The sequence below is a fragment of the Pongo abelii genome, chromosome 3, assembly GCF_028885655.2.
Source record: "Pongo abelii isolate AG06213 chromosome 3, NHGRI_mPonAbe1-v2.0_pri, whole genome shotgun sequence".
Lineage (NCBI taxonomy): Eukaryota > Metazoa > Chordata > Mammalia > Primates > Hominidae > Pongo > Pongo abelii.
In genome coordinates this window covers 101851455-101872769 of record NC_071988.2, presented here as the reverse complement: position 1 = coordinate 101872769, position 21315 = coordinate 101851455, and the positions used below count along the sequence as shown (strand labels likewise).

Genomic DNA, 21315 nt, shown 5'->3' with positions numbered 1-21315 from the left:
TTTATGATACAACTATTCTTTGTAGCATCCATAGATGACCATAGTCTTTTTTGTTTCATAGTCTTTGTTTTATTTATTGATTCAGAGTGGAGTTTCAAACAATTATTTGATACATACATTGAACAAAACTTTTTTCTTTAATTCTTCTTATTATTTTTGTGCACAATACTTTTTTAAAAACTTCAATTTTTTATTTTCTAATATATACCTATACCTTAATTTTCTGTACTCGGGGTGGACAAACTTTCTCTACAAGGAACAAGTAAATATTTTAGGTTTTGTTGGCCATACAGTTTCTGTTACAATTAGTCAACTTTGCCATTTGGTGCAAAAGCAGCCATAGAAAATATGTAAATGAATGAGTACAGCTGAGTACCGATAAAACATTAGGTAGGCTGGGTTTGACCCATGAGCAATTGTTTGCCAGCTCCTGCTCTATCTCAGTCTATAAGAGGTACTATACAAGTCATAAATATAGGATACCAAGATATGTTGATTTAGAACACTTTTCTACCAGCTATGTCATTTTAGGCATGTCTTAACGTATCTGAGCATCGTCATTTATAATTTGAAAGAGTTTAGGCAGATGTTATCAATCTCTAATATTTTTATAGTCACTTGAGCAGTCCTTTGACTATTTATGAACAAATGCAAAGAAGCATAATGCTAACACAAGATTTTTTTAATCTTAAAAATTCTCGTTTGTAAACTTTATTGCTTTTCTTTGAAAAATAAACTTTTATAATTACTCAATAACACTTCTGAGTGGTTACAAATGAAATGCTCCATTTACTCATAGATGACCTTTTAATATTGAAAAGGAAGGGTCTGAGGATACAATAAATAGTCACATGAAGTTTAAGGCCACCTGAAAGTTAAGGCTGCTGATCTGCCCAGCTAGGCAGGTGTCACTTTCTTCCTCTCTAATCCCTGTCTGTACTTCTAAAGAAGGGAGGAAGATTTCAGAGAAAGCTTTATTTTTCAATCCTTCTGAGATATATTAGTGACCATGAATATGTGATAATTGTACTAAAAAGATTTGCTATTTTTATAATTTGAGGCTTCTATTAACTGAGGAGAAATCCTAAAATTTGCTTTTCAATGTACATTTCCTTTTAGTATCAGTGAACTTACATGAAGTTTCTTGCAGAAAATATATATATTTTTACCAGAACGTGAAACTACCCAATTGTCAGTGGGCCATCTTTAACAAAAGACCTGAGATCTCCAAATTCTGTGCAGTCGCCTAAGGTAGTAAAATTTTATATGTGAGGGCCCATGATTTTTAGAATACTAACTGAAAAATCAATGCCAGCTACCACTTTCGGTACTTACGTGGGTCATAAAAATCTGCTTTCTACCAAATTACTGGTGTAACACCTGGGAGGAATCTAAGGACTGCTGTGAAAAGGTAAGTGAGCATGTAAAATAGTAAAATAAATCCATTCACTTTATCTTTATGTTTCTCTTATTAATTTTAATTCCAAGGATAAAACACAGAGAATAAAGAGAACATACCAGTCACTAACATATATTAAAACTGTGACCCATTTTGTTTTGGAGAAGTTATCTTAAATTTTAATAAAATGTTATATTTGAACAAAAATTAAAATTTAAGTCTATTCTCTTGTTTATTTTGGTTAGGAGTAAAGGAAGTAATGTGGGAGAGTCTGTTAGTTATAAGACAGCTATAGCAAGAAGGAAAAGAGAAGGCAAAAGTAGATTCTAAATCTAACTTGTGATAGGAAGGTTTTGTTACAGATTCAGTATTCTGTGGGGTATATCTCTCTCTCATGAGACACTTTCTATAGGAAAAGTTGCCTATGACAATTGCAATTTCTGCTATCTTCAGTTTAGTTGTACCTGTATTAAATTCCAGATAAGCTGGAATTATATCTGAAATGTCATAAATGAAAATTTTCTGTAAACTGCACTAAATTCATTTCTACGTTATAATTTTAAGAATTATATAACTTAATAAAACTATATTACTTACAAAGCTTGATTACTTTACAAAGCTAGAATGAGTGCCTGTATTAAGAAAACTGCAATTATTTGATAAGTAATCATATTACATTATATTTCTCTGGGAGATAGCATAATAAGAGATGATTTATAATGATCTCAGTGAAATACATAATATTAATTTTATTTTACTATTCATATTTTGTTTATTTCAGGTTAGAGAAAGGGTATTCCACATGTTTTACATGTTAGCAAATTCTAGTTTGGTTGGCATTCACTAAATGGTACTCTGTCAACCAAAAAGTTAATACGACTTCAATTAAATGATAGTAGATGTTCATAAAGATGTCTTCAAAGAACTAAAAATTCCTAAATGCTTTTGGAAGCTTATTAAATACAAATTAGGAGATACAATGTGGTTGTACTTTTGAGTATGTTTTTTTAGTCATCCAATTATAACAGCCAATCAAAAAAATGTGTGTTATGCCACATATCTATTCCCCCATATGCTGTAAGGTAATACCACTTTGTAATAATTGCAGCCAAGGTAGAAAGTTTTAAATAGCTAAGTGGAAATTGTTTGAAATAATAGCTAAACATTAGTATAGTATTTATAAAATAGCAGGCACAATTTTAAGTATGCTATTATGTATACATATATATATATATATATAAAAAATGAAATGACATATGATGAAATGACACTCTGAGGTAAATACTATCTTCTCCATTTTACACATGAGGGAATTGAGGACCAAAAAGATTAAGTAAATTGCCGAAGAAGTTAGCAACGGAATTGATTTGAATTGAATTTGTTGTGGCTCCAGCACATACATTCTTAGCCACCATGCTGTGCTACCTCAAGAGTTTTCTCGGCCGGGTGCGGTGGCTCACGCCAGTAATCCCAGCACTTTGGGAGGCCGAGGCAGGCAGATCATGAGGTCAGGAGTTCAAGACCAGGCTGGTCAACATGGTGAAATCCCATCTCTACTAAAAATACAAAAAATTAGCTAGGCGCGGTGGTGCACGCTGTAGTCCCTGCTACTCTGGAGGCTGAGGCAGGAGAATCACTTGAACCCGGGAGGTGGAGGATGCAGTGAGCTGAGAGTATGCCACTCACTACAGCCTGGGCGACAGAGCTAGATTTCGTAAAAAAAAAAAAAAAAAAAAAAAAGAGTTTTCTCCTCAGTAAGCGAGAATTTACTTTCAGTTTTTTATTGCAATAACTCCATGGCTTTTCAGTCTGTTCTCTATATTATTAAAAATGCTTAAAGAGGGAAAATATCAACCATGTAAAGAAAAGGTTCTAATTAAGACTATTTTCAGGAAAAACTGCTACTTATATAAGACAATTAGTATTATACAAATTTGGTTTCTGAGCAAAGTAATAAATTATTTTCCCATGAAATTCAATCAGTCAAAGGAGTAAGATTTTATTTTTTAATGGCTTGTTGAGTTGTAGTCTTAATTAGATGCAAATAAAATTTAGGAAGAAAATTTAGTATCAATATTCCTGGCAGTATCTTGCCATATCTAAACCCCTAAAGCCATGTTATAATTATGCTACATCTTTCCTCTAGAAAATTGTCTCTTAAGATGGCAAATTATAGCAAGACGTAAGGTCTAATAAAATTGCCATGGTGATTTTAAGTTGTAATTTATAAAGTTTAGTAGCCATTTTCACTTTTATTTATTATTTATTTATTTATTGAGACAGAGTCTCACTCTGTCACCCAGGCTGGAGTGCAGTGGCATGATCTCGGCTCACTGCAACCTCCTCCTCCCAGCTTCAAGGGATTCTCCTGCCTCAGCCTCCCAAGTACTACAGGCGCGTGCCACCATGCCCGGCTACTTTTGTATTTTTAGTAGAGACAGGGTTTAACCATGCTTGACAGGCTGGTCTCAAACTCCTGACCTCATGATCCGCCCACCTCGGCCTCCCAAAGTGTTGGGATTACAGGCGTGAGCCACCACACCTGGCCCATTTTCACATTTTAAGAGTAAAAGAGGAGGGTACTAATTTATATGATGTATATGTTTCTCACTTGTAAGAAGAAATTATGGTGATAAGACAGAAACTTAATTTTTAAAAGGCATTTTAAAGAGAAGAAAAGTAAACATGTTTAATATATGTTCTTTTAGTGAGATTTTGTGTCTTGATTGTGCTATCAAATAAAAATCACATAATATTGACCATTCATTATATTATGCATTTTCAGGATAAGATTGTGCTTTTTAAGAATACATTATTCATATAGAAGCTAATTTTCAAGGTCTTTACTTCATTTTTTTACAAATCAGATAAATGGGTTAAAAATTTTCATTGATGTTCTCTTGGAAAATATTTAAATTTGCATTTATTTGACAATACATTTTCTCTTAGTTCTATGATCTTTAAGTGTTGAATGCATGCAAAAAAAAAAAAAAGGTTGAAAATAGGCACCTCATCATGGAAAGATTTCCCTTCTCATTATATGTAGAAGTAACAAGTGTATGTTTTCTCATACGTATATATATGTAAGTTAATCTGCCTCTGCATGCAATTATTAAATATCTTCATTTCCATCATAGTATTGCAGTCCACTTCTCCCACTCACTAGTAATTTCCATGATGGCAAGTGACTTGTCAATATTGTCCAGAGTTTTATTACCTGTAGCTAGCACTTGCCCGGCATATAATAGATGCTGAATAAATGTAGATTCATTGAATGAATGATCAAATTAACTAATATGAAGAAAAAACGAAATTACTATTTTTAATAAATGCTGAATAAATGTATATTTATTGAATGAATGAGCTAATTAAGTGATATGAAGAAGAGGGGAAATTATATTTTTTAATAATAACAAAGCATATTTGTTTTTTATTAAAGGAAAACCAAATTGTTTTTAAAATAATTTTGACACAAGAAAATTATTTTTATCAGAAAATGTTAAGTCATGTTGAAAAAAATGTTGCCCTAATCCATTTGGGTTGCTATTAAAAATACCATAAACTAGATGACTTATAACCAACAGAAATTTCCTTCTCACAATTTTGGAGGTTGAGAAATCTAAGATCAGGGTGCCAGCATTGTCAGGTTCTAGAGAGGCTCTTCTTCTTCAGGGTCGGAAGAGGCAAAGCAGCTCTCTGGAGCCTCTTTTATAAGGGCACAAATTTGTTCATGAGGGATCTGCCTCATGAATGACCCACTTACCTCCCAAAATGCCTCACTGCCTAATACCAGCACACTGGATGTCAGAATGTCAACATATGAATTTGATTGGGGGGGCACAAATATTCAGACTGTAGCCTAAACCTATAAAATGAACTACAACATGAAACTATAGAGAGAATAATCAGATTTTCCAAAATGCTTTTATTATTGTTCACGTGGCTAAAGCAATCACAAACCATGATGACACAGATTAAAAAGAAAAAGTATTTGAAAGAAAAATGAAGTAAATTGACTAACTTGAAAGTAATATGTTCATACAAATGGATTTATGACAGTAGTTGAATATTGTAAGAGACAAAATGAAGTACCTTCTCTTTTTCAAAATGTAAGATACAGCCTTAAATATTAGAGCTGCTAAAATTATAATCTATCAAGAAGCATAAAGAAAAAATGCTAGATTAATGGCAAATTATTAAAAAAGAAGAAATGCAAACAACCAGGAATCTCAAAATATATTTTTTCTTTTAATATTTAGTTTGAATATTTACCAATTTCTAGACTTACTCTTTACTTTATAATTTGTACTTGATGTTTATGTAGGTACCTGTTCAAAGTATTTGCACTGAATCTCATACAATTTATACAATTTATCAGCCAAATACATATTTAAATAAACTAATAAGACGTGAATTATATAATGCTATACCAACAAATGTTTCTTATAAAAATAAATTATAAAATAATGATAAAGGTTACTTATTTACCACCCTGGCAACTTTTATAAATACTGAATAATGGCAACTTTCATAAATAATAACTGTAAAATCACCTAGTGACTATGACAGCTTAATATACTAAAGACTGGGCCAGTTGATGTGAACATAATGTTATTTTATAATTAATTTAAACAACACTACTCTAATAAAGGAAACAACTATATTTTATGTATAGCCCTGCAATTGATTGTACCTCTTTTATGCTTTCTAATTTTAATATTTTAACAGTCTAAATAGCATCTTCCTGTCATTAATGGAAATTGGTGAGGGTCTATTTTCATTTAAAGCCTAATTAATTTCTAAAACATCTTGTCCTGAAGTAATATGTTAATGTAATTCTTAAGTATGTATGTGTAAGAAAAAAATAATTTACAAGTCTGTCTATTCTTGGCATTTGTTTCATGGAAAATCTGCTATTAATGAAATAATTTCATTTAAGTGCTTATAAATATATTATGCTTCTATTGTCAATATATTACTCAATAATATGTGGATCATTAATTTCATGAATAAAATACTTTAATCCCTTGTATTAAATAATTAAACATATATACTGCACACTTCATTATATCTTTGTCTTTCTTTGAAATGATTCCTATGTTCACAGAAAATTAGCATTAGTTGCCACTAAAGTATTTTCTAAGATATTATAAAAACATAATGTTTCATAAAATCAACATTTTATAATTTATTTAAAAAACACTATTCTTAATGTAGTCATCACTCTAATAACCCAGAACTTTTAAAATATATGCTATTCACCAAATTGTTAAGTAGAAAACAAATTTAAAGCATGATGTGAATTTTCCTTTTAAGACATCTTCAAAGGCAAGACTTTTCTGATAAGAGAAAAGTTATCAGAATATGCATATGCAACTTTCACAGATATAGAATGATGAGGTTCACTTTGGAATGATTTTACTTTACTGTTAATTTACTATGTACGGCTTTTCTACACCCTACCACAAGAAAAGAAAAAAGTATACACAAAAATACTGCTTTTGTATCATTACTTCCATTCACTTCTGGAAGGGCAGTTCAAAGTACGTTGGAGCCTTTCAATCTCATTCTCCCGTGGCTGATTCTTTTTTTCTCCAAAATTCCTATCTCTTTGCCTTTCTTTGCTGCATTCTGGGTAAAATCCTCAGTCCTATGATCAGTTCACGAATTTTCTCTTAAACTATTTTCACTTTAGAATTTATTCCACCCAAACATTTAAAAAATTCAACGAAAAATAGCTGTATTCAGAAAAGTTTCAGTTGGTTCTATCCTTTATAATTTTTACATAAATTTTTCTGGTTTTTTTTTTTTTTCAGCCACAGAGTCTCCAGGCTAAAGCACAATGGCATAATCATGACTCACTGCAACCCCTGTCTCCCTGGCTCCAGCGATTCTCCTGCCTCAGCCTTCCAAGTAGCTGGGACTACAGGTGCACACCATCATACCTGGCTAATTTTTGTATTTCTAGTAGAGACCAGGTTTCACTATGTTGGCCAAGCTGGTCTTGAACTCCTGACCTCAAGTGATCCGCCCGTCTCAGCCTCCCAAAGTGTTGGGGTTACAGGTGTGAGCCACTGCACTTGGCCAATTTTTTATAAATTGACAGATAAAAGTGCATATATTATTGTGTAGAGAACAGTATTGGAAATATATATACAGACATACTGACTAGCATATGTATTCCTTCATATAGCTATCATTTTTGTAGTGAGAACGGTTAACATCTACTCTCTCAGCATTTCTCAAGAATACAATATATTATAAACTACAGTCACCAAGTTGTACAATAGAGCTCTTGAACTTTTTTCTCTTATCTAACTGAAATTTTATATTCTTTGACCAACATCTCCCCACCCTGACTCTCAAATACCCCAGCCCCTGGTAACACTATTCTCTACTTTCTACTTCCGTGAGTTTAACTTTTTAAGATGCCACATATGAGCAAGATCATGTAGTATTTGTCTTTTTGTGCCCCGCCTATTTCACTCAACATAATGTCCTACAGGTTAATACATGTTGTTGCAAATGACAGGATTTTCTTTTTTATGGCTTAATAGTATTCCACTGTGTCCACATTTTTTAATCCACTCATTCAGTAATGGAAACTTAGGTTGATTCCATATCTTGGCTTTTGAGAATAATTCTGCAATAAACACAAAAGCAAAGAAATCTTTTCAACATACTGATTTCATTTCTTTAGATATATATTCAGTAGTGGGATTGCTGGATTATATGGCAGTTTTATTTTTAATTTTTTGAGGAATATCCATACTGTTTTCCATAATGGCTGCATCAATTTACATTCTCCCCAACAGCATGCAAGGGTTCCCTTTACCGCACATTTTGCCAACACTTATCTTTTATCTTGAAGATACGCATTCTAGCTGGTCTAAGGTAATATCTCATTGTGTTTTTAATTTATGTTTCCCTGATTAGTAATATTGAGCTTTTGTTTCACATACCTTTTAACCATTTGTATGCCTTAAGAAATGTCTGTTCAGTTTCCTGGCTCATAATTTTATTGAATTATTTGCCTTCTTGCTATTGAATTGTTTTAATTTCTTATGTATTTTAGAAATTAACCCCATAACAGATATATAGTTTGCAAACACTTTCTTCCATTCTGCATGTTGTCTCTTTGCTCTGTTGGTCGTTTTCTTTGCTGCACAGAAGCTTTTGAGTTTGATACAATCTTATTTGTCTATTTTTACTTTTGTTGCCTGTGCTTTGGGGTCATTTCCAAAAAAGTCATTGCCCAGATAAATGTCATAGTTTTTCTCCTAAGTTTTATTCTAGTAGTTTCACAGTTTTGGGTCTTACATGTAAGTCTTTAATCCATTTTAAGTTGATTTTTATATATGGTGTGAGATAAGATTCTAAATTTATTTTTCTGCCTGTGAATATCCTGTTTTCCCAAAAGCATTTATTGAAAGGGCTGTCCTTTTCCTATTGTGTGCTCTTGACACTGCTGTCAAAACTCAGCCAGCTGTAAATGCATGGATTTACTTCTGTGCTCTCTATTGTTTAATTGGTCTGTGTGTCTATTTTTATGCCAGTACCATGCTGTTTTGGTCACTATAGCTTTGTAATATATTTTGAAGTCAGGTAGTGTAATGTCTTTAGCTTTCTTCTTCTTCTTCAAAATGCTTTGGCTTTTCAGGATTTTTTTGTTATTCCATATGAATTTTAGAATTGTTTTTTCTATTTCTGTGAAAAATGTTATTGGTATTTTGATAGGAATTCTGTTGAATCTGTAGCTTGCTTTGGGTAGTATGGACATATTAACAATATTAAATCTTCCAATCTATGAACAAAGAATATATTTCCATTTATGTGTGCCTTCTTTAATTTCTTTCATCATTGTTTTATGGCTTTTAGGGTAGAGATCATTCACCTCCTTGGTTAAATTTATTCCTAAATATTTCTTGTAACTATTGTAAATGATATGGTTCTCTTGTTCTTTTTCAGATAGTTTGCTATTAGTGAATAGAAACACTACTGAGTGTTGTATGTTGATTTTGTATCCTGCAACTTTACTCAATTTACCAGATAATTCTCACAGGTTTCTTCTGGTAAAGTCTTTAGAATTTTCTGTATATAGGGTCATACCTTCTGCAATCAGGGACAATTTAATTTCTTCCTTTCCAATTTGTATGTCTTCTATTTCTTTCTTTTGCCTAATTGCTCTGGCTAGCACATCTGATACTATATTGAATAGAAGTGGTTAACATGGGCATCCTTATCTTACTCTGTGTCTTCGAGGAAAAGCTGTCAACTTCTCCCCATTGAGTTAGCTATCGGGTTTATCATATATAGCTTTAATTGTGTTGAAGTACATTCCTTCTATACCTAATTTATTGAGAGTTTTTTTTTATCATGAAAGGAAGTCGAATTTTTCCAAATTTTTTTGCACCTATGAAAATGATTATATGCTTATTGTCCTTCATTCTGTTCATGTGATGTATTACATTTACCGATTTGCATACATAGGACCACCCTTGCATCATTGGAATAAATACCACTTGATCATGATGAATAATCTTTTCAATGTACCATTGAATTCGGTGTGCTAATATTTTGTTGAGGAATTTTGCATTTATATTAATCAGAGATATTGGTCTGTAGGGTTTTTTGTAGTTTTTTTTGTTTGTTTGTTTGTTTGTTTGTTTTTGGTATCAAGGTAATGCTGGCCTGATAAAATAAGTTTGAAAGTTTTGCCTCTTCAATTTTTTGGAAGAGTTAAGCAAAATTTTTATTAGTTCTTCTTTAAATATTTGATAGAATTCAGCAGTGATGTCACCATGTCCCAGACTCTTCTTTGATAGGAGACTTTATTACTGATTCAATCTTTTTACTGGTTATTGGTCTGTAAAGATTTTTTATTTCTTCATAATCTTTGTAGGTTTTAAGCATCAAATAATTTATCTATTTCTTCTAGGTTATTGAAATGGTTGGTATATAAATATTCATAATAATCTCTATGGCCCTTCGAATTTCTGTTGTGTCAATCGTAATATCTCCTTTTCCTTTTCTTCATTTTACTTACTTGACTCCTATTTCATTCTCAGTTAGTGTAGCTAAAGTTTTGTTGATTTTGTTTATCTTTTCAAAAATATATATTTTTCTATTATTTTTCCAGGCTCCATTATTTTATTTCTACCATGATTTTCATTATTTCCTTCCTTTTACTAACTTTGGGCTTAGTTTATTCCTGTTTTGTGCCATTCCTTGAAGTACAATGTTTGGTTGTTTATTTGAGATCTTTTACCTTTTGTAACGTCACTGTTTGCAGCTACATGCTTCCTTCTTAGAACTGCTTTTGCTGTATCTGGTGAGTTTGGGTATGTTGTGGTTCAATTTTCATTTGTCTTAAGACATTTTTAAATTTTCTTCCCAATTTCTTCATTGACCTATTGGTTGTTCAGGAGCATTTCCATGTATTTGTCAAATTTTCCAAAGTGTCTCCTCTAATTAATTTATGTTAATTCTTATTAATTGAGGTCAGAATAGCTACTTCATATGATTTCAATCTTCATAAATTTGCTAAGACTTGCTTTGTGGCCTAACATATAATCTATCCTGGAGAATGTTGCATGTGGAGTTGCAAATAAAATAATATATATTCTGCAGCTTTGGGGTGAAATGTTGGGCATATATTTGTTATGTCCTCTTGATCTGGATTATGGTTTTAGTTTAATGTTTCCTTATTGATTTTCTGCGTGGATGATCTGTGCATTTCCAGAAGTGGGGTGTTTAACTCCCCTAAATTTATTATATGGTGATCTATTGCTTCCCTCAAATTTATTTATATTTACTTTATATCTTCATCAGCTTGGATGTTGGGTACGTATGTATTTGTAATTGTTATATCTTCTTGCTGAATTGACCCATTTATAATTATATAATTATGTTACTTTTTCTTTTTACACTTTTACTTAAAGTCTATATAATCTGATATAAGAATGGCCACTCCAGTTTGTGTTTGGCTACCATTTACATGCAGTATTTTTCTCCAGTCTTTCATTTAAGTCTATGTGTGTCCTTACAAGTGAAGTCAGTCTCTTTTAGGTAGCATACATTTGGATCTTGTTTTTTTGCTTTTTAAATTCATCCAGCTATCTTATGCCTTTTGATGGGAGAGTATAATCCATTTACATTCAAAGTAATTATTGACAGGTAAGGATTTACTACTGCCATCTTGTTAACTGTTTTCTAGTTTTTTCATAGATCTTCTGTCTCTTTCTCTTTTTCTGTCTTCCTTTGTAGCTAAATGATTTCCTTCAGTGTTATGTTTTGATTGTTTGCTTTTTATTTTCCCATACCTACGACAGGTTTTGCTTTGTGGTTTCCATACGACTTACAAAAAGTATCTTATAACAGGTTTTAAGCTGAAAACAACTTAACTTTGATAACACACACACACATACACACACAGACACATAATCTACTTTTACTCCACTCCCCAAACCACATTTTGAATTTTTGATGCTGCAATTTACATCTTTTAATATTGCAAATCCCTCAATAAGTTATATTGGCTATTTTTTAATAGTTTTGTCTTAAGCTTTATAATATAGATTTAAGTGATTTACACACCACCATTTCAGTATCAGAGTGTTTTGTATTGAACTATGTATTTACTTTTACCAGTGTGTTTTATACTTTCAGGTGTTTTCACGTGACTTATTAGTGTTTTTTTCTTTCACCTTGAAGAGCCCCCTTTAGCATTTCTTGTAAGGCAGGTCTGGTGGTGATGAACTCCCTCAGCTTTTGTTTATTTGGGAAAGTCTTTATTCCTCCTTCATTTCTGAAGAATAGTTTTGCTGAGCACAGTATTCTTGATTGACAGTATTTGTTGTTCTCAGCACTTTAAATTTATCAACCTCTTCTCTCCTGGACTATAGAGTTTCTGTGGAGGAGTCTTCTGTTAGCCATATTAAAACATTTTTATACATAATTTTCTTCTTTTCTCTTGCTGTTTTTTAAAAATCCTCTCCTTATTGATTTTTGATAGTTTGGTTATAATATTTTTAAAGTAGTCTTATTTGCATTGAATTTGATCAGAGATATTTGACCTTGTTGTACCTGGAAATTGATGTCTTTCTCCAGATTTGAAAATTGTTCTGCTAGCATTTCTCTGAACAAGTTTCTTACCCCTTTATCTTTTTTTAATTGTATTCCATGACTCAAATGTTTTGCTCTTTTGTTGCTGTCCCATAAATCCCATAAGCTTTTTTATTTATTTATATTTCTTTTTTTCTCCTCTGTATATTTTTAAATAATCTCTCTTCAGTTTCACAGGTCCTTTCTTCTTGATCATTTCTGCTGTTGATGCCATCTGTTGAATTTTTCATTTTATTCCTTGTATTTTTAAGCTCCAAGATTTGTTTGCTTTTCACTTTTTTCTTTTCAGTCTCTCTATTATCATTCTGGTCAAATATTGTTTTCTTCATTTTGTTGAATTGTTTCTTTGTATTTTTTTGAAGTTTGCTGAGCTTCCTTAAAACAGTTATTTTGTCATATATATCATATATCTCTATTTTTAGGATCAGTCAATGGCACCTTTATTTTGTCCATTTGGTGATGTCATGTTTTCCTGATTGTTCTTGATGTTTGTAGTCATGCATCAACGTCTGCATATTTGAAGAAGTAGGTACTTATTCCAATCTTAGCAGACTGGCTTTTTTCTGAGAAAATATGCAATAGGCACAGCATTGGGTTATGTTCAGTGCAGTTGCTGCTGGCATGGCACTGGGTTGCTCCCTGAAGCCTGGGGTACACTGAGAACTACCTGCCACAAGGGATGTCTAGAGCTGCCAGAAATCAAGTCTTCCACACAAGCCTGAGACCTGGGGCTGTGTGGTCCTGTCTTGCACTAGGATGACTCTAGAGACTCTGTCTGCAGATTCTGATCTGGAGTATGGGGCTGTGGGGGTCTGCCTTATGCTGGGTTACATGGTGTTGGTGTCAGCATTGGGGTACAAGTCAAATTATATACTCACTTTCTTCTCTTTTCCCTGAGGAAATGGTATCTCTAGATGCACTGTGTTGCCTGGGTTTGGTGGAGGAATGACAAGGGTAATGCAAAACTGTCCTTTCCAGCTTATCAATACCTCTTTTCTTAGCATTGTGCTACAGCCAGATACTGTGAAATCTTAATCTTGTTTCCTTAGCTCTTGCAAGAATATTTTCGTGTATGAATAGTTGTTAAAATCAATATTCCTGTGGAGTGATGACTGCCAAAGAGTTCTACTTTGCCATCTTGTTCCACTCATCTCTTCGTTTGGTCCTATTCATGTCTAATTATTTTTGTTTCATTTCTGCCTTTTTTTGTCTCATAATTTTTGTTTGTTGCCATGAGTATTAATATTAGACTACTTCCTAATATTAATTTTATCTTGGACATATTCTTGTGCATTTTGCCTGGTATGTTGGTTGTCTTTCTTAACATTGATTAGTTTACTTATATATTTTAGAATCTTGATTTGCAAACTCATTTGAGTGAAAGGAATACCCCTTTCCCCTCCTTTCTCTCTCCTGCCAATATTAGCCTTCCTTATTTCTTGTTGAGTTGTTTCTACTTACCCTCCTAATAAATTGAGTGTAGAACAGAACCATAAAATATTCCCTTCTTCTTGATGAGATCGGTCAGTCACCAACCCAGAGGGCAACTTAGAAACTAACTTAATTTCCACTTTTTAAAAAAAGTGACATGTTGATCCTCTCACTTACTTTTGTCTACAGTGTCCTACAAAGCCATAGCCCCAAGCTCACAGTTACAAATATAATGCTAACCTCCTTTCTTGAGAGCAAATTGATTGAGTGAGAGTCATTCTCATCCCAGACATAAAGCAGTAAGCCCATTATCTCTAGTTTCAAGTATTGCATGGAGTTTTTTAGACGATGTGAGTTAGCAGTTGCATCCTAGTGGACTGCAGCTGTAGACCCACTCACAACTTGGCATTTCTGGCCTATAAAATATTGATCTTGCTTTTGAGCCCAGATAAATCTTATAGGTTTTCTTAATTTTTTTTATCTTTCACTGGTATTATTTGATGTAGACATGGTACTTTAAATATAAACTCATTTTGCTATCTGAGTGAGAAATGCAAAGTTATTATTAGAAACATATTGACAATAAAAAATTATAAAGGTCAGTCAAGTTATTATATTATGAAACAAGATGGTTTTAGAAAAGATGCCTATAAAAATATATTTAGTCAAGAAAGAACATTTTGCTGTACTGAGTTTTGAAACAGAATGCTGATCAATATTCTGTGGATCTAACTCAGCTGGGGATGACCCAGTCCAGATAGTAGTGTTATAGTGCAGTTAAAATCACTCTGTGTTGATTTAAACAATAAAATAAAATGTCTCCGCATTGGTCAGATCAACTCTAGACTGTTGTATTCATGTTCAGTGCAATCGCCCTTCACTTTGTTCATCTCACATCCTCTTACCTGGACTATTGCAAGCTCTCCCAATTAGTCTCCTATTATGTTTTTCCTCTCTCATGATCAGAAAAATTATTATTCAAAAATAAAATAATGGCTTATTTTTGCATTAAAGAGTCCAATATTTCCCTGTGCTTATAGGAAAGAGCCTGACTTCCTATGTATGGGATTGACAGTCTTTATGATCTGACCCCAACTATAATCTCAACTTGTCTAACTGACACTTAAGTGCCTTCTCTGTCAGCCAAAACTTTCCCAATGCAGTGCATCACTCTATCACTACTTGTTTTTCTTCTATCTGGCTCCTCTACCTACAATAGTTTGTTTTCTCCTCCATATGCTCCCCTTAGCAGTCCTCACCCCACCATCCCACAAATTCTTACTTCTTTTAAGACCTGGAAAATTCTTACTGCTTTTAAGACCCAGGACAAATATCTTTCTTTCTGAATGCCACAGCATTTGACTCACAGCTCATTTGAAGCATTTAATCATGCTTTAATAATTACTTGTTGAAGCATTTACTATATCATATTACTTTTTATAATTATTTTTATAAACAAATAATTAATATAACTATAAGACCTTGTAGAGTCTTTGTCTCATTCATCCCAGGATTTTCAGTGTCTGGAATAGTGCTTGGCATACAGAAATACTCACTCCATATTTGTGATAATCCAGCTTCAAATCCAGTACAATATCCCTCTTCCAAACTAGCTGTAAGAATTCATTTATTAAATCAACAAGTGATCTTGTGTCAGAAGAGTGTGCAAAGAATGGGATGAGAGATTAGAAACTGTCACATGAAAAAGAGTGAAAAATAACAAAATATTTATTTTAGGTAGGAAAATATTTGAGGGAGACAATAAATTTGTCTGTAACTATTGGTAGAGAGTTTTACTTGGTATATCCAAAAACAATTTCTTTAAATCTGATACTTAATCTTTCATAAACTATCCTAATAGAACTACTTGACATGTTCAGCAGTCCAAGCCTACCCACTGGGAAAAGGAAAGAAGTTATCTTCAGGTGCCAACATTCAAATCATCTTAAAGTTGAATGTGGCCCCTTGCCTATAACTGAATCCCCCCAAAATTCTATTTTTTGTTATACACTAAATATTTAAGGCAATAATTAAAGGAAGGAAGTATTCTACTGAAAATATCCACTGGGAATCTATTAATGATAGAGTGTCAGTGCTTTAATAAAGGTTACTTGGTTGATGACAAAAAAAAAAAAAAGATAGGCTGTTAGGTAAGTGCAGAACCTGGAAGTGGCAACCACAGAAATAACAGCTTTAATTGTTTTAATAATCACTGTCTGTGAGGCACTCTATATACTTATGTTATTTAGTTTTCATCATAAACCAACTTCAAAAGGCACACATTATTTCTCTCGTTGTATAGAACAGTCTTAGAGAGGTTAAATTGCCAAAAATATCATGGCTAGACAGAGATTATGCCAGAATTTGAACCCAGATCTGCTTTATTCAAAAGCCAGTGTTCTGTTGACTTTCTGTAGGGAACAGATTTAAGCAGACAAAAGAGGCAGGAGAGAGAGTCAGTAATGTAAAGTTGATTGAAGATGGCTTCAAAGAACTAATTAAATCAAGGGATGAGAATGATGAAAAGAATACAGAGACTGATCTGGATTTATCAGTATGGCATCAGGAATCAAGCCATCATCCTAAAGCAACTGAAACATAGTTTAAGGTCACCCAATTGTAAAGCAAACAGAAAATACAAAATATAAATGTAAGATATGTTAAATTCTTTTCAAATCTGTTATATGAACATGTCTGCTATCCCTAAAAGTAGAGCAACATCTTCTTCATCACTATGCCATCTCTGGCAACTCCATGGTCATTCCCTTGTCAACAAATTGCTCTTTTTATTCTTCTCTGGAGTGATTCACTCACTGATTTGCCACCCATAAAAAGTTATACATGGTATAATGGTATTACTTCTCTTAATATACCAACAAGCAAGGGTAGTGACATACATGTAACCCTGAAACCCTGAAGATTGTTGTGTCTATAAATCCACTGCACAGCCTTGACCACTGTGCTCTGCATGCAGGTATTGAATCAAGTGTGTGCTGATGGATGGATTATTTTTACATCACTTTCCATACATATAACTCATGAAAATATTTAGCATTCAGTCTAAGAACAAGAACAATTACAAAATAATGCCTTGTGTTTTGCATCATATATTTAAAAATTGTTTCCACAATTCTACACCATTTTATTCTCTCAATGCTTATGATTATTGATGGTATTTTTCATTAATATAACAATATGTTTCTATAGAAATTGGAAAATGATAATTTTGAAGATTATTTCATCATTTTCACAGGGGAAAATAAACAGTCAAAATCCACTATGACAAATTCTCTCAATCCCAGTTTATCTCAATACAATTAAGAGATAATACATAATCACGTTATTAGACACAATATATTATATGTCTATTAATAAAATATATGTGTGAAAGCATATTTTAAATAGGTAAATGAAATAAGCTGTCACAGCCAGTATAGGTGCCTGGAAATCACAAGAAAGTTGTAACTGCTTAGTAAATACCTAGTCATTGACTGCACTGTGTTTGGAGATGACAGCAAACACTGTATTCTGTATTCAGCCCTTCAATAGTATTGAATATCTAAAGAATATTTAACTATGTTCTAGATATGTAAGCCATCTCGTTACGTGGCTGAACACAACGTATAATAAATTTATGTTTTCTGCTCTTATTGGTTTCTTCTTTCCTTCTTTTAGTAGTGAAGAGAATAATAAAGGTTGTGGAAATGGGTCACTAATGTTTTTCAACACTAAGTATATTCAGAAAATTTCATGTGGCACAATCAGAATGATTAATTATTTTAAAAAGCATAAGAAGGAAATAGAATGTCAACGCTGAAGAGAAGGTCCTTCAGTGCTCTATGATTGCACCTTGGACAGGCCACTGCCACCTTGTGGCATTTTGGTTCAATAGTTTTGATACATGACATTCCAAATAAATCAGAATAAAGTTTGAATTTAAAAGTGGTAATCTTTCCTGAATATTTATTTTGGGAGTAAACTGTTTCTAGCTGTATTTTAATGCTGTGAGAAGTAATTATTTTTATATTTTGTTTGCATTTTCACATGTTCAGACAGAATAATTACCATCTAACAAAATAAAATATTCAACTACTTAAAATTGTCTCTAATTTCCGAATGACTTCAAAAAGTAATGGAAAGCCAAAGATCCCTTAAATAATAAATATTATACATACAGGTGTCATACTCCTCTATTTTTTAATGAATAATTTTAGCACGGTTTTCATATGTACTTTAAACAAAGTTTTTATTTTATTTCTATTATTGGAAAGCATTTCTTTTCAGCTCCCACAACTAGTAGTTTATTTTATTTATGATATTATTATATTATACTTACCCTTATTACACTAAGTAAAAATCCACTTGTTATTAGTCAATTTATCCTCAATTGGATTGGGAAGGAATTAATGTATCTTTTAGTTTAGTAACGATAAAAGTCATGGAAATAATTGGAGTTCATGTGGCTAATTAGGCTGAAAGATCCTTCAGAGAGAATTCCCTTCCCTCTTCCTCAACTACTTTTACATAACTTTTATATGATTTTTACTTATGTTTCCATGTTGTCTTCTAAGAATCCATTGATGTTTACTTCATATCACACTACCTCTAAATTATTTCTATATATCCCTTCATTTTTTTCCTAATACAGCAGAGATCATCAAAATTTTGGATCTATGATACACTTTTGACTATAAGAATACCTGATAACAAACTTGAAAGGAGTATATTGCATTATTATCAAAGTACATACTTGGCTGGTTGTCCTTCAGTAGTATTCACTGTTTGAGAAAAACTGCTCACTCTCCTTACTCACACACTCATGAGAGAAAATTTTTACACATTGTAGATAACAACTTTTTTTCTATAAAACAGCTTGCCTTTATACTGTACCTCTTACCTCTTAATTCTAAGAAGTATGCTTTGCTCTACCTTTAATTTTCTTCTTTGAACACGTGAAGGAAAGTTTATTCCTTCCAGACTTGACTTTCAACCATGACCATGAGATACTTCATATGCTATCAGGGTTTCATTATTACCCCTTCCTCCCGATCTTTCCTCTTTGCAACATGCATAGGACAACCTATGCAGTATGCAAATGACCATACATCACAAATTTTTCTTTTATTCCTCCAATTTTGATGGTTAGTTTCTTTTCCTTCTTAATTTAAGTTAATGACTATATATTCCATTCTGAAAGTAAGAAAACATGACCCTATGTATTTTTAATTTCTTTGGGGAGATCTTTAAATTGCAATTACTCAGGTGGGCCAGGAAATGCACTGAGACAATTTCAAAGGACTCCTTCCTCTGTTAATGTTTTGACCACACACACACAAAAAAATATCAAAATGCTTACCCTCTAGTTTCAATATGTTTTAAGGCATATTTGTTATCCCTTAGTTCTTTCATCTATGCCCTTCCCTATTAAATGGATTCATTTCCATAGTTTTGGTTATCATTATGATGGGCACTTTTATGTAGGAATGCCTTTTAACATTAAGCGGAAATTTATGTCTGCCACCCTTAATGGAAGTAATTTGAAGTAATTTTTTTTCTATTGTAAAGTGTCAATAATAGGATTTGAGAAGAACATTCCCCTGTAGACTACAGACCTCTTGATCCGTGATCATTTGGTGAGTTCATAGCAAGTCACTCATTCTCTTGCTCTGCAAAGAACAAAAAGCTAAGTTGATGGCAGGGTATAGGGGCATCTCACAGTCAGGAAGCTGGGGCTGGTGGTCAAGCTCAAGGAAAACCAGCCTCTTTTTCAATTAATGATAACATCTAACGCAATTTTGAGCAACTCCAGGTAAATATGACATGTTTCTTAGCAACAACATGGCCACTAAAATAGAAACACTCCCAAATTTTCCCATTCAGAACTAATCTCCTGTTACATCTCCAAGGGCCTAATTAATATTCACAATTTCATTACTTTTTAAAATTACCATTCCTTTAATGATGAACCACCTGTCTTTTCTTCATTTTCTTTTTCTTTTTTCACACTATAAATAGTGGTCTAGTACTCTCATTCATATATCTTTAAAATCCTATTTCCATAGATAGTTTAAAGAGTTGAAATTGCTGGATCTATAGTTATATAGTTATATTCATTTTAGTTGTATAGAGATAGATAACTTCTCAAAAATGTTATGTTGAGGTATTCTTCCATTAGCAATTCATCTCAGCATCTTTGCTAGCATTGTTAATTTATCAAACATTCAATATTTGGAATTCTTAAAATAAATATGTATAAAATGTACATATGTATGTGTACATATGTATGTCTAATTATACCCCTATATGGATGTTGTATTTTGTGCTCAATTTCTCATTAGAATTGTGTATACTTGTTCAATAAAATATTTGCATTTTTTATCTGGCTAGTATGTTGGGACCATCAGTACAGCATACAACTCTGAGAAGTATAATGAGGGTTAACCTAAGTACACCTTCTTAGGGGCCCCCAGGAAAGCATGTGATGAAGTGAGATGAGCATTGTCTGAGTGTCAGGAGTCCTGGCTGCCCCACCTTAGCTACTAACTTGCATTGGGAACTTGGGAAAGTCACTTTTTGTCATTCAGTTTGTTTTTTTTCATCTGTAAAAAAAAGTTGGGACTAGATGATCTCTATAGCCCTTTCAGCTTAGGGGTATTATTTATGTATATATGCATATTTATAATACATAATATATACTTATATGTATAAAAATTACACATATAAAAGTACACATATGTATATAAAAGTTTATATGTATATATAAAACTTCATAGTTCTTTTGAAGTCTTTTATATGAAGTATTAGCATACACAGCCAATAAGTTCAGCTTCAAAAATTATCTATTTTGCATGTTTTGGAGCAAACAGAAGGCCAGGGGTCACCAAGAAGAGTCACATGGGCCTGCTTCCGGTCCTAGGCACCATAGACACACAGGTGAAACTTCACAGTTTAGTTGGGAAGACACAGAAGCAAAAACTGACATGGAAACAGCCTATGACACAACTAAATGTAATATTTGTTAAATTTTTAGGTGAAGTTAATGCTCAGCCATCTGAGGTTATATTGACCAGTGAGAGGAAATAGTTCTGTTTTCCTAGAGTGAGTTAGTAACTGAGTATTAATAGTAGGAAAGTAGGGGCAATTACCAATTCCTAAAAGCTAAAGGAATGAATGGAGATAAGAGTGACTGCCCCTGCAAGGTACAATACTTTGAAGGAGGTATTGAGGGCCAGAAGCCCACTTCACTCTTGGGCCACAATCAATAATGTGGTTACTTTTAAAAGAAATGCCTCAATTGCTCTGAAAGGGCTTGCAGAGGTTGCTGAATGAAATAGGGAAGGTTCCTATATAGAAGTAATTTA

The 21315-nt window shown here is 32.7% G+C and overlaps 1 protein-coding gene across 1 annotated transcript in view; it reads right to left on the bottom strand.

Moving 5' to 3' along the window:
• The window catches only part of CFAP299 (cilia and flagella associated protein 299), a 657858-nt gene that overhangs the window by 338498 nt on the left and 298045 nt on the right, over window positions 1–21315 (bottom strand). The window lies entirely within an intron of this gene.